The 14,919-nt window shown below is 34.6% G+C and overlaps 1 pseudogene; it reads left to right on the top strand.

The window, feature by feature from the left end:
• The first annotated feature begins 3,820 nt into the window (after positions 1-3,820).
• On the top strand, positions 3,821-4,931 carry LOC108520166 (E3 ubiquitin-protein ligase RNF14 pseudogene; annotated as a pseudogene).
• Positions 4,932-14,919: the final 9,988 nt, after the last annotated feature.

Raw genomic sequence — 14,919 nt, forward strand, 5'->3', positions numbered from 1 at the left:
AAGTAGATCTCCCCTAGTCAATATATCAGACAGATGTATCTGGAATCTGAAATTCCCTGGGAAAGGGGCTGGTTGACTCAGTTTCAGTCAAGGGCCCATTCCTGGTCCAATCAACTATAATAGGGCAGGGAATGGGAGGTACGTAGTAGGAGGCACCATATTTACTAATGTGATTTCTAGGAAACTCACCATTATAACCAAAGGGATCTGGAGGCCAAGGAGGAAGTTTTTTCTCAGAAAAGGGTAAAGTGGATTGTATAATCAATAGAAGAGGGGTCATCTTAGAAAGCTATGATAATAGCTATTATTTATTAAGGATATACAGCAGTCTTTTTTTAAAAAATGTTTTTATTTTAAAATGATTATGTATTTACAGAAGAATTGTGCAGATGAGAGAATGCCTGAATAGCTTTCATCCAGCTTCCCCTAACATTAGTCTTTTATGTAACCACGGTATATTTACTAAAACTAAGACTTAACATTGGCATACTATTATATTATCTAAACTGCAGACTTTATTCAGGTTTCACAAGTTTTTCTACCGATGTCTTGTTTTCTGCTCCAGAATTAAATCCAGGATATCAGATATTGCATTAGTCATCATGACATCACAGTCTCCTCTCATCAGTCTCTCTTTGTTCTTTGTTACTTCGACAGTTTTGAAGAGTACTGGTCAGGTATTTGCAGAGGGTCCCTCAACTTGGGGTTTTCTAATGTTTTCTCATTATTTGACTGAGGTTCTGAGCAAGAAGAATATCATGAAGGTGAAACATTCCCTGATCGCATCATATCATGCTATCAGAGGTATGTGATACCAATATGACTACTACTAGTGATATAAGCTTTCTTCACTGAAAACTTACAAGGAATTTGTGAACAAATGTTAAAAACACCACAGTAATTGATAAATATTTTGAGCATAATACTTTAAGGCTAAGCAAATATACTCTTTCCTTATAAAGATATATATAGATATATAAAGAGTATGTAAATATATCTATATAAAGAGTATATAAATATAAATATACTCTTTCCTTATAAATATCCACCCACAAATTTGCTAAAATGCTATTCATGAATGCTATTCATCTATGGATCCTGCCTACAGCCATCACAGGTTGAGTATCCCAAATATAAAATTCCAAAATCCAAAACTTTTTGAGCACTGACAATGCTAAAACAAAATGCTCATTGGAGCATGTTGAATTTTGACTTTTCAGATTTGGGATGCTCAACCAGTAAATAAAATAAAAATATTTCAAAATCAAAAGAATTCTGAAATACTTTTGGCTCCTAGCATTTCAGATAAGGGATACCCAGCCTGTATCACAGTATGTAATGGTGATATTATTTTTCCTTAATTTCCTTTATGTTTCTTTAAAATTCTTTTCTAAAGAATATTCGTTTATGTTTCCCATTTTACTTATGTATTTAATAATTTGTTTAGATCAGTATGTACTGGATATTTATTTAATTTTGGGTGGTCATAATCCGGTATTATCTCTATTTATTGTGTTAAAATTATTCCATCTTTGTCCATTTAAAAATGTTTCAGGTTGGCTCTTATGTCCTTTGTTATGTATCCATCCTTCGTTTTGTTGTTGTTAAAGCGCTTTCTTTTTTCTAGCACTACAAGATGGTCCAGATTTCTCTGTATTTTTGCTGCCCTGGTCCTAGAATCAGCCATTTCTCTAGGGAGTTCTTATTCTTTTTATTGGAGAACAGTATTTAGTAATTAAGATATGGATATTAGATGTGCTGATTGATATTGGAATACCTGCTTCTAAGTCATCTCTGCTCACAAAGCTAAGAAATATGTATATGTATATTAAGTCATGCATACATATATATCAATAATTATTCCTAATCTATTTGCAAATATATTAAAATAAACATGAGTTTATACTGATATCTCTGACTCTTAATTCAGTATCATGGGATTTATTTTAGCCTTTCCTCACTATTCCTTGGTAATTTTATTCTACAACAGTGACAAAAACTCATGCCAGGTGCTTTATCTATGATATAATATTAAATTGTCACAACTATGCTTTAAGTATGATCTCCATAACTGATGGAAAAATTACAAACTTAATAAGCTTCAGTAATTTGTCTAAGGTACAAAGAAAGTAAATGGTGCTTCATGGCAGTAGACCCAGCAGCAGGTCCACCTGTGAACATGATGGTGACCCCACCTTCCTATAGACCCTGAAGATAGCCACACTCATCTGTGGACCCCAGTGGCAGCCCAGGCCAGCCACAAACCCCAACAGCAGGACTGCCCCCTGCAAATACCTGCAGCAGGCCCACCAAAGACACATATGCCTGTGAACACTGCCAGCCAACTGACTTGTGAACTGTGCTAGTTTATATACCTGGAATCTCTGACTGAGTTGACTGGCAAAGATCTTTCCCTGCTAACACCAGTTAGTAACAACTGGAAGAGGTGACTGCTTCCTCAAGTGCACAGACATCAAAAAAAGGTCACACAAATCCTGAAAAATTAGGCAACCATGATACCATCAAAGAAACCCAATAGAACACTAGTAAATGACAATAAAGAAATAGAGATCTAAAAAAATATTTGGCAAAGAATTAAAAATAGTAGACTTAAGGAAACTTAAGGAGCTACAAGAGAACATAGACAATGAAACAAAATCAGGAAGACAATACATGAACAAAAGGAGAAGTTCAACAAAGAAATAGAAACCATAAGAAAGAATCAAACTGAAATCCTGGAGCTAAAGAATACAATGTCTGGCCTGAAAAATTAACTAGCAGTCTTCATTTCACAGCAGGCTAAATCAAACAGAAGGAGTCAGTGAATTCAAAGACAGTTCATTTGAAATTATACAGTCAGAGGAACAAAAACGAAAAGAACAAAGAAGAGTGAAAAATCCTGTGGGAGTTATGGGACACCATCAAATGAAACAATATACCCATTATGGAAGTCCAAGAAGGAAAAGAAAAAGAGAAACAGGAAGAAATCTTATTTTTAAAAATAATGGGCCAGGCACGGTTGCTCACACCTGTAATCTCAGCACTTTAGGAGGTGGGTGAATCATGTGAGATCAGGAGTTCGAGACCAGCCTGACTAACATGGTGAAACCCCGCCTCTGCTAAAAATCCAAAAACTAACCAGGCGTGGTGGCAGGGACCTGTAATCCCAGCTACTTGGGAATCTGAGATGGGAGAACTGCTTGATCCAGGGAGGTGGAGATTGCAGTGAGCTGAGATTGTGCCATTACACTCCACCCTGGGAGACAGAGCGAGACTGTCTCAAAAAGAAAAAAAAAGAAAAAAAAATGACTAAAAATTTTCCAAATCTAGGTAAGAAAATAGACATTCTAATTTATGAAGCCCAAAGATTCCTAAATAGACTGAACCTGAAGAGATATACTGGAGAAACATTATAATTAAGTTATAAAAGTCAGAATTTTAAAAACAGCAAGAGAAAAGAAACTTCTCACACAGAAAGGAACTTCTATCAGCAGACTTTGCAGCAGAAACGTTACAGGCCAGCATATCCAGCTTCAGCAGTCTCAGCTCCACCAGCTGAAGAATAAATGGGATTTGCATGAACTCCACTCTGAACTGAAACAGAGATTGCAGTGTTAATATCCTTTTCTTCTGATCGTTATTAACAGTTCCTCAGAAAATTAAATATCAGAAGACAGAGAAGCTCAGGAGGGTGAATTGTTGGCCCTGAAGATTATTTATGATGGAGATGAATTTAGAAAAGTAGAGTCTGTTCAAGGTGGAGAAACCAGGTTCTATTTGGATTTGCCACAGAATTTCAAGATATTTGTGAGCACTATCTGCTCTATGCAAGCATTTAGACTTCCTATGGGAAGAACACCATGCCAGCATGGTCCTTTTTGCCTGGATGCAGTTTCTTAAGGAAGAGATCCTAGTGTTCTTGAATATTGTCTCTCCTTTCGAGCTCAGGGTGGGTTCTCAGAAAAAAAGTATAGAGAATGACAGCTCAAGCTTCTCCTAACACAGAGCTAGATATTGGAGGAGCTGCTGGATCTAATGTAGACCAAGAGGAAATTGTGGATGAGAGAGCTGTGTGGATGTGGAATAACTGTCACGTCTAATCCAGAAAATCTTGTACTTTGATCAAGCTCAGCACATAAAATGCTTTAATAGTAAATTTTTCCTGTGCAATATCTGTTTCTGTGAGAAGCTGGGCAGTGAATGCATGTACTTCTTGGAGGGCAGGTGTGTATACTGCAAAGCTTGTCTGAAGGACTATTTTGAACTCCAGATCAGAGATGGTCAGGTCCAATGCCTCAACTACCCAGAACCAAAGTACCCTTCGATGGTCACTCCTGATCAGGTCAAAGAGCTAGTGGGACCAGAGTTATTTGCCTGTTATCATTGCCTTCTCCTCCAGCCCCCTTTGGACCGGATGGCACTTGTGGTATACTGCCGCTGCTCATGCTGCCAGTTGCCTGTGATGCAGAATCCTGGCTGCACCATGGGCATCTGCTCCAGCTGCAATTTTGCCTTCTGTACCTTGGGCAAATTGACCTACCATGGGGTCTCTCTATGTAAGGTGACTGCAGATAAATTATAGACTTATGAAATAAATCCCTGAATGCAGATGAGGCCAATAAAAGATTTTTGTAACAAAGGTATCATAAGAGGGTGATTCAGAAGGCATTGGAAGAGATGGAAAGTAAGGAGGGGTTAGAAAGGAACTCAAAGAGCTGCCACATTGTGGAACTCCCATAGAGAAATTAGATGAATGTAATAAGATGACATGTACTGACTGTATGCAATATTTCTGTTGGATTTGCATGGGTTCTTTCTCTAGAGCAGACTCTTACAAACATTTCACTGATCCTACCTCACCATGTTTTAATGGGCTGTTTCACGCTATGGATGTTAATGGAGACATTTGGGAAGATGGGATTGAAGACTAGTTAATGACTGCTCAAGATATGGAAGTGGATTGGTTTTCCCTAATCTTTTGTCAAGTACACAAAGTAACTTTGCAGGATATTTATGACACTATTCATTCACCCTTCCTGTGTAGAAGATATGGAAGAACAAGTCTTATATTTTCATGTGATACTACTGATGAAGGTGCATTCATACATTTTTTAATGTGAGTTGAGCAAAATTATAAGCTGAAGCTTCAGAAAATGAAACAACAGAATATTAGATATAATGTGTGCAAATCTCTGAGTTGTTAAAAATTAAATATGTATTTTCTTCCCAAAGCTTTAGGTAAGAAAAGAGGGGTCAAGAGTTAAACTTAGAGACCCTTTTTGTCTCTGAGAAGCATCCCTCTAAGGCATTCTGTTGGCGGTCCCTCAGTACTACTCCTTACAATAGGTATGGGTTGAAGGCTTGTGAAAATTATACTGTGATTCTGATCTAATTTACTCCATGTTAGTCACATTCCTTCCAACCTAAATTTCAGCTAAGTCAGTTCTCTTTGGAGGGAGCCCTATACTCTGTAACTGACTGGATGATCTAGTGTTATTTTCATATACTGCGTTTCAGAATGGAAATTTACAATACTTTAAAAATATTTTTTAATACCACAAATACTGTGGGGCACTTGATATTTATTAGTGATGTATATGGTCCACTGGTTTCAGGCCAAATCTAGAATTTAGTGATAATGGCTCAGAAGAATTTAAGTTCTATTCAACCTTCCTGGGCATTAGAGTCTAGATTCAAAATGACTTGTCTTTACTACTTTTGTTCCACATTCCCTCTCTTTACCTTTGCCCTACCTTCTGTTTGTAAGGACAATTTTAATATTAATTCCAGCAACACCTGTTTTTATTTCCTCTGCTGGAATAGGAGAAAGCCTAATATATTCCTAAGTTGAAAGTTCTTGAATTATCCACATTTCGCACTGTACATGACTGATAGTGACAGTTATACAACCTGTCTATTCACTGTAGTTTTGTCCAGTCCTAAACTTTCTGAATTCTTTTAAAATATCTCTCTAACAAGCGTAGGTGGGAATTTGGCCTTCTATTTTTTTTTTTTTTTTTTTTTTTTTTGCAATGGCAATGTCTGTGGGTGATAATTTTGGATTGATAACTATTCCTTTTTCTGGGTGTTCTTGGCTTTTTGAAAAATTGTCTTTTCTAATAGTTTGGTGAGTGGCTTGGTAGCAAAGTATGATTTTTTAGAAAAGAGTACAGAAAAATTGAACTGCTGCTCAAGAACATATTCTTTTTTCCTACTTTGTCATTGAAAATTGAGGAATCACTTTTAACTGTTTTAGGTGTGTATATCCAAAGAGTGAGCGAGGACTATGTTTCTGGATTGTCAAAGGGGATGATTAAACTTAGAAATAAAAATAAATTTTAAAATCATGTTACTAAAAAGAAAGAAACATTACAGGTCAGGAAAGAATGAGATAATATATTCAGCATACTGAAAGGAAAAAAAAATCTGTATTATATTGCTGATGCTGAGTATCTGTATTATACCCAACTAAACTGTCATTTAAAAAATGATGAAGAGTTAAAGACTTTCCCAAACTAACAAAAGCTAAAGGAGTTTGTCAGCACTAGATTAACAGTGAAATGAAAAAAAGAAGTTAAGCAGCACCACCAAGACATATGAAATTATAAATTTCACTGTAAAAGTCAATATAAAGATAAACAGAATATTGTAGTATTGTAATGGTGACACATAAATTACTTTTAACACTATAATGAGTTAAAGCGCAACATTATTAAGAATTCCAGTAACAATAGAAATTTGTTAATGTAAACATAATATAAAAAAGAATATCTGACATCAATAACATACAGTTGTGGGGGAGTAAAGTGTAAACTTCTGCATGCAATTGTAGTTAAAATGTTGTCAGCTTCAAATAGACTGTCACAATTATAAAACGTTCAATTCAAACCTTATTGTAACCATAAGAAAAACCTCCAGTAGATACATCAAAGATAAAGAGAAAAGAATCAAAATGTATAACTGCAAAAGCCATCAAAACACAATAAAGATAACAAGAGAGGAAGAAAGGAAGAGGAGAACTATAAAAGAGACAGAAAACAATTAACAAAATGTCAAGTTAATTGTAGTGTTCTTACCTATCACTAATTACTTTAAATTTAAAGGACTAAACTCCCCAATCAAAAGACATAAATGGCTGAGTGGACTTAAAAATAACAGGTAATACCCAAATACACACTGTGTGCAAGAGACCCAGTTTAAGTTTAAGGACACACATAGACTAAAAGTGAAGGGGTGGCAAAAGATAGTCCATGTAAAAAATAACCAAAATAGAACAGGAGTGGCTACATTTTATATCAGACAAAATACACTTTAAATAAAATAATTACACGAGATAAATAAGGTCATTAAATGATGATAAAGGGTCAATTTTATTAAAAAATAAACAATTATAAATATATATTCACCCAACATCAAAGACACTAAGTATATAAAGCAAACATTTTGTAATCGAAAGAAGAAATGAAAACATAATACTAATATGTAATTTTTCTTTTTTTTTTTTTTAGATGGAGTCTCACTCTGTTGCCAGGCTGGAGTGCAGTGGCATGATCTCGGCTCACTGCAACCTCCGACTCCCTGGTTCAAACAATTCTCCTGCCTCAGCCTCTCAAATAGCTGGGATTACAGGTACATGCCACCATGTCCAGCTAATTTTTTTTTTTTTTGTATTTTCGGTAGAGACGGGTTTCACCATGTTGGCCAGGATGGTCTCGAACTCCTGACCTCGTGATCCACCTGCCTTGGCCTCCCAAAGTACTGGAATACAGGCATGAGCCACTGAGTCTGGCCATAAGTAACTTTAATACCCCACTCTCAATAAAGGATAGATCATCTAGATAGAAAATCAATAAAACAGCAGAACTGAAGAATACTATAGGCTAAATGGACTTAACAGACATATATAGAACATTCTACTTAGTATCAGCACAATATTCATTCTTCCCAAATACATGTAAACATTCTCTAACATAGAGTCCATGCTAGATCACAAAACAATTCTCAACAAATTCAATAAAATTAAAATCATCTAAAGTATTTTATCTGATCATAATGGAATGAAACTAGAACTCAATGATAGAAAGAAACTGGGAAAATTCACAAAAATGTGGAAATTAAACAACATATACTTAAATAACTATTGGGTCAAATAAAAATAAAAAAGGAAATTAAAAAATATCATGAAACAAACAAAAACAAAACATACCCAAACTTTTGGGATATAGGCAAAGCAGTACTGAAAGGGAAGTTTATAGAAACAAACATATGCATTTAAAAAGAAGAAAGATCTCAAATTAACAAGGTAATTTTAGACCTCAAGAAACTAGAAAAAGATAAAATGAAGCCCCAACTTAGCAGAAGAAAAGAAAATAATAGAGTAGAAATAAATGAAATACAGAATAGGAAAACAATAGAAAAAAAATCAATGACATTCTTTATTCTTTGAAAAGATAAAGAAGATTAATAAACCTAGACTAAGGACAAAAGAGGAGATTCAAATAAAATCAGAAATGAAAGTAGAGATATTGCAATTGATGTCACCAAAATCAAAAGGATCACAGGGACTCTGACAATTATACATCAACAGATTGAACAAACTATAAGAAATGGGTAATTCCTAGAAACATGCAACATACCAACACAGAATAAAGAAGAAATAGCACTTCTGAACAGATCAATAACAAATAAAGACATTGAAGCAGTAATAATAATAATAATAAAACTTTCAATAAATAAAAGCCCAGAACCAGATGGCTTCAGGGATAATTTTATCAGATATTTAAAGAAGAAGACATACCAATTTGTCATAAACTTAAAAAAAAAATAAAAGAACAAGAAACATTTCCAAATTCAGTTTTTGAGGCATCGTTCAGCTACCAAAGGCATCACAAGAAAAGGAACTATAGGCTAATATCTTTTATAAAATAGATGCAAAATCTTCACAAAATACTAGCCAACCAAATTCAGCAGCACATTTAAAAGGATCATACATTATGACAAAGTAGGATTTATTTTTGGGATGCAAGCATGGTTTACATTAACAGAATGAAGAGTAAAAATCACATTATAATCTCAATAGATTTAAGAAAAGCATTTGATAGAATTCAACACTCTTCTGTAATAAAAACTCAACATTTACGTATAGAAGGAACTGACTTCAATACAATAAAGGCCATTTATGATTAGCCCACAGCTAACATCATAACAGTGGTGAAAAGCTGAAAGCTTTCCCTCTAACATCCAGAACATGGTAAAGATGCCACTCTTGCCTCTCTTATTCACCATAATATCGGAAATCCTAGCCATAGCAAATAGGCAAGACAAAGAAGTAAAAGACATCCAAGTGACAAAGGAAGAAGTAAAATTGTCCTGATTGCAAATGATGTCATCTTATTTGTAGGAAGCCTAAAGATGTCACAAAAATACTATAAGAATTAATAAATAGATTCAGTAAAGTTTCAGGACACAAAATCAACATATAAAATTCAATTGCACTATCATACACCAACAAGGAATTTTCTGAAAAGGAAATTAAGAAAAAATTCTACTTACAGTAGCGTCAAAAGAGGTAAAATACTTAGGAATAAACTTAACTCAGGAGGCAAAAGACTTTTTACACTGAAAATTATAAAATATTGTTGAAAAAATTAAAACATGAATTAATGGAAGGATGTTTGTGTTCATGGATTGGAAGAATTAATATTGTTAAAATCTATATACTTTTCAAAATAATCTACACATTCAATGAAATATTTATTAATATCCTGATGACAATTTTTGCAGGCCTAGAAAAAAAAAATTCTAAAGTTTATCTGGAACCAAAAAAGACCCTGAGTAGCCAATGTAATTTTGAGAATAAAGAACAAAGTTGTTCATACTCTCTGATTTCATAATATATAATAAGCTACAGAAATAAATACACTATGGTACTTACTGAAATGCAGCCATGTAGATAAATGAAACAGAATAGAGAGACCAGAAACAAAACCATGCACATAAAGTCAACTAATCTTTGATGATGGTCTCAAGAATACTTAATGGGGAAAAGATAGTCTCTTCAATAAATGGTATTGGGAAAACTGGATACCCACAGGCAAAAAGAATGACTTTAGATTCTTATCTCATACCATATACAAAAATCAACTCAAAATGATTTAAGGGCTTAAATGCAACTCCTGAAGCAAAACTCTTAGAAGAAAACAGAGTAAAAACTTCCAGACATTGGATTTGACAATGATTTCTTGACAATGATTTCTTGGATATGACACCAAAAGCATAGGTAACAAAAGCAAGCATAGACAAGTGGGATTACATCAAACCAAGAAGCTTCCTCACAGCGAAGAGAACACTCAACAAAAAGTAAAGACAACCTACTGAATGGGTGACAGTATTTGCAAACCATCCATTTGATAAGGAGTTAATATCTAAAATATATAAGATTGAGCAGACATTTCACTAAAGAAGACATATAAATAGTCAACAAGTATATGCAAAGGTACTCAACATCACTAATTGTCAGGGAAATGCAAATCAAAACAATGGTATATCACCTCACACCAGTTTAAAAAGCTATTATTTTAAAAACCTGAGGGACAGCAAGTTTTGTCAAGGATGTAGGGAAAAGGGAACCCTGCACACTGTTGGTGGGAATGTATTAATATATTATTAATGTAATAACTTGGTGCAGCCACTATTGAAAATAGTATGGAGTTTCCTAAAAAAGTAAAAATATAATTACCATATGATTCAGCAATCCTATTTCTGGGTATTTATTCAAAGAAATTGAAATCTGGATCTCAAAAATATATCTGCACTGTCATGTTCATTGCAGCATTACTCACAATAGCCAAGATATGAAAATACCCTAAATGTCCATAGACAAATGGAAGGATAAAGAAAATGTGGTATATTTATATAATGGAATATGATTAACCTTACTCAAGAAGGAAATCTTGCCATTGCGATAATATGAATGGATCTAAAAGACATTATGCTAAGTGGAATAAGCGGGCACAGGAGGGCAAGTACTGCATAAAACTACCTTTATGAGGAATCCGAAATAATAAAATTCATAGAACCGGAGAGTAAAATAGTGGTCATCTGAGGCTAGGAAGAGGGGAAAGGAAGCAGTGTCATTCAAGGAGTACAAAATTTTAGTTATGCAAGATAAGTAAGTTCTGGAGGTCTACTGTACAACACAGGGCCCATAGTTAACAATAATGTATAGTATACTTAAAAATTTGCTAAGAGGGTAGATCGTTTGTTAAGACCTCTTACCACAAAAGAAAAACCTTATAAATGATTAAAATAAAATAATAAAGATGGCAGGAGGAAATGTTGAGAAGTGATGAGTAAGTTTCTAGCCTTGGTTGTGATGATGGTTTCAAGATTATACACTTATCTCTAAACTCATCAAGTTGTGTACTTTAATTATGTGCAGTTTTTTGTATGCTAATCATCTCCAACAAAATGTTTAAAAAAGAAATGAGTTGAGCCCATGCATTGAAAAAGTTACCTTAATGTCATACTTAAGTGTTGCTTATCATTGACTACACACTTTATAGAACTATCCTTGTGAAGATATTTTAGAGCTGATCTTTTTTAAAACAGATTGAGATACAACTTACATCTTATAATATCTACCCTTTTAGACTGTATAATTAAGTGCTTTTTAGTATATTCACAGTGACTTGCAACCATCAACACTAATTTTTGGACATTTTAATCTTCCCTCCTAGCCAAAACCACATAGCTGTTCGCTTTCTCTTTTCCTTAATCATTAACCCCAGGCTATAGAAACCACTAATCTAGATACGTCTCTATGGATGTACCATTTCAGGACATTCTGAATAAATGAAATAACATAATATGTGGTCTTTTGTGATTGACTTTTTACTTAGCATAATATTTCAAGATTCATACACATTATAGCATTAGTACTTATTTTCTTTTTAAGAAATTGACCACTTTTTTAGAACAGTTTTAGATTCACAGCAAAACTGAGCAGAAGGTACAGAGATATCTCATATGTCCCTCTGCCCCTGTACTTGTGTGGCCTCCTCCGTTACCAACATCCTCCATTGAGTGGTACATTTGCTGCAATTGATGAGGTTACACTGACACATCACCATCACCCAAAGTCCATAGTTTAACTTAGGGTTTACTCTTGATGTTGTACATCCTATGAGCTTGGACAAATTTTTAATTACACATACTCACCATACAGAGTATGATACTATAGTATGACACTATATCAACCCCCCGACTCCTGAAAACCACTGATCTTTTTACTATCTTCATAGTTTTGCCTTTTCCAGAATGTCATATCGTTGGAAACATACAGTATGTAGCCTTTTCAGATTGGCTTCTTTCACTTAGTAATATGCATTTGTATTTCCTCCCTTTTTATGACCTGATAACTTAATTGTTCTTGACATTAAATAACAATTCATTGTGCCTGGACATACGATCATTTATCCATTCACCTACTGAGGGACATCTTAGTTGCTTCCAAGTTTGGCAATTATGAATAAAGCTGCAATAAACATCCATATATAGGTTTTTGTGTGGAAGTAAGTTTTCAGCTCCTTTGAATAGATACCAAGGAGTGCAATTGTGTGGCTGACTGCCATGGTTACTACTTGAGACCACCACTATGACAGCTACTACTGTTACTACTTGAGACCGTCATTATGACCCTGAATGAAGGGATGAATGTAGTCATGAAAACTTAAGACAAAAGAAACTGTTTTAAAGGAAGGGGTCAGGAGAAGAAGAAGAGAACTACCTGCTTCTAGTGAGGAAAGGCAGCACCCAAGCTTCAACAGCCCTTCGTATTTACTGGGGGGAAAGAGCAGGGGGAGGAGGTGATGATTGGTCAGCTGCTTAATTGATCACAGGTTCATATTATTGCTAACAGGCTTCTTACGTGCCTGATCACAAGAAACACTCGTGCTTGGGTTGTGACTGCCCTCAGGATTCCTTCTGGGCGGCAGACGCAGTTTGTCAGTTTGCCAACATTCTGCATTTTATATAGCTTTGTAGGAAACTGCCAAACTGTCTTCCAAAGAGGCTGTATTATTTTGCATTGCTACCAACAGTGAATGAGAGTTCCCATGGCTCTACATGCTCTCCAGCATCTGGTGGTGTTAGTGTTCTGTATTTTGGCCATTCTAATAGGTGTGTAGAGATGTCTTATTTATGTTTTAATTTATATTTCCCTGATCATGACATTGCTTATTTGCTCCCTGTATATCTTTATTTATGATGTGTCTGTTAAGGTCTTTGGCTCATTTTAAAATCAGCTTATTTTCTTATTGTTGAGTTTTATGTGTTCTTTGCATGTTTTGGATAAAAGTCTTTCATCAGATATGTTGTTTGCAAATACTTCCTTTCGGTTTTAGGCTTCTCTTTCTATTCTATTGAAAATTATTATCACAGAGCAGTTTTTTTAATTTTTATTTTTTGTGAGTGCACAGTAAGTATATATATTTATGGGGTACATGAGATATTTTGATATAGGCATGCAATATGTAATAATCACATTAGAGTCAATGAGGTATCCATCATATCAAGCATTTATCCTTTGTGTTACAAACAAACCAATTATGCTCTTTCAGTTATTTTAAAATGTACAATTAAATTGTTATTGACTATAGTCACCCTTGTTCTATATTTGACTATATTTGACTATTATTGACTATAGTCACCCTTGTGCTATATTCTTGTATTTGTGCTACCAAATATTAGATCTTATGCATTCTATTTATTATACCCATTAACCATTTCCACTAGCTCCCAACCTCCACTACCCTTCCCAGCCCCTGATAACCATTATTCTACTCTCTATCTCCATTAGTCCAGTAGTTTTAAATTTAGCTTCCAAAATGAGTGAGAACATGTGAAGTTTGTCTTTCTGTGCCTGGCTTATTTCACTTGACATAACGACCTTCAGTTCCATCCATGTTGTTGCAAATGACAGGATATCATTTTTTTTTTTTTATGGTTGAAATGTGTATATAATCATCCACCGTGTATATGTACCACATTTTCTTTATCCATTCACTGGTTGATGGACAGTTAGGTTGCTTCCAAATCTTGGTGGTTGTGAAGTGCTACAATAAACATGGAAATGCAGATATCACTTTTATATACTCATTTCCTTTATTTTGAGTACCTAGCAATAGGATTGATGGATCATATGGTAGCTCTGTTTTTCATTTTTTTTTTTTTTTTTTTTAGTAACCTCCAACTGTTCTCTATAGTGGCTTTACTAGTTTACATTCCCACCAACAGAGTAGGAGGTTCCCCTTTTCTCTACATCTTTGCCAGCATTTGTTATTGCCTGACTTTTGGATAAAAGTCACTGGGGAAATACAGTCTCTTTCTGTAATTTCCCCAATGTACAGAAAGTGTACAGTAAGTAAGAAGATGTCTCTGTTTTGATTTGCATTTCTCTGATGATCAGTGATGTTGAGCACGTTTTTATATCTGCCATTTGTATATCTTCTTTTGAGAAATGTCTATTTAGATATTCTGTCTATTTTTAAAATCAGATTACAAGATTTTTTTTCTATAGAGTTGTTTCAACTCCTTATATCAGCTGGTTATTAATCTCTTATCAGATGGGTAGTTTGAAAATATTTTCTCACATTCTGTGGGTTGCCCCTTTACCTTGTTGATTGTTTCCTTTGCTAGGTAGAAGGTTTTTGACTTGCTGTGATCCCATGTGTCCTTTTTGCTTTGGTTGTCTGTGCTTATGGGGTATTACTCAAGAAATCTTTGCCAACTCAATGTCCTGGAGAGTTTCCTCAATGTTTCCTTGTAGTAGTTTTATAGTTTGAGGTTTTAGATTTAAGTATTTAATCTATTTTGGCTTGATCAGCTTGATTTTTGTATATAGTGGGAGATAGGGGTCTA

The sequence above is a fragment of the Rhinopithecus bieti genome, unplaced genomic scaffold, assembly GCF_001698545.2.
Source record: "Rhinopithecus bieti isolate Rb0 unplaced genomic scaffold, ASM169854v2 scaffold_1618, whole genome shotgun sequence".
Taxonomy (NCBI): Eukaryota; Metazoa; Chordata; class Mammalia; order Primates; family Cercopithecidae; genus Rhinopithecus; species Rhinopithecus bieti.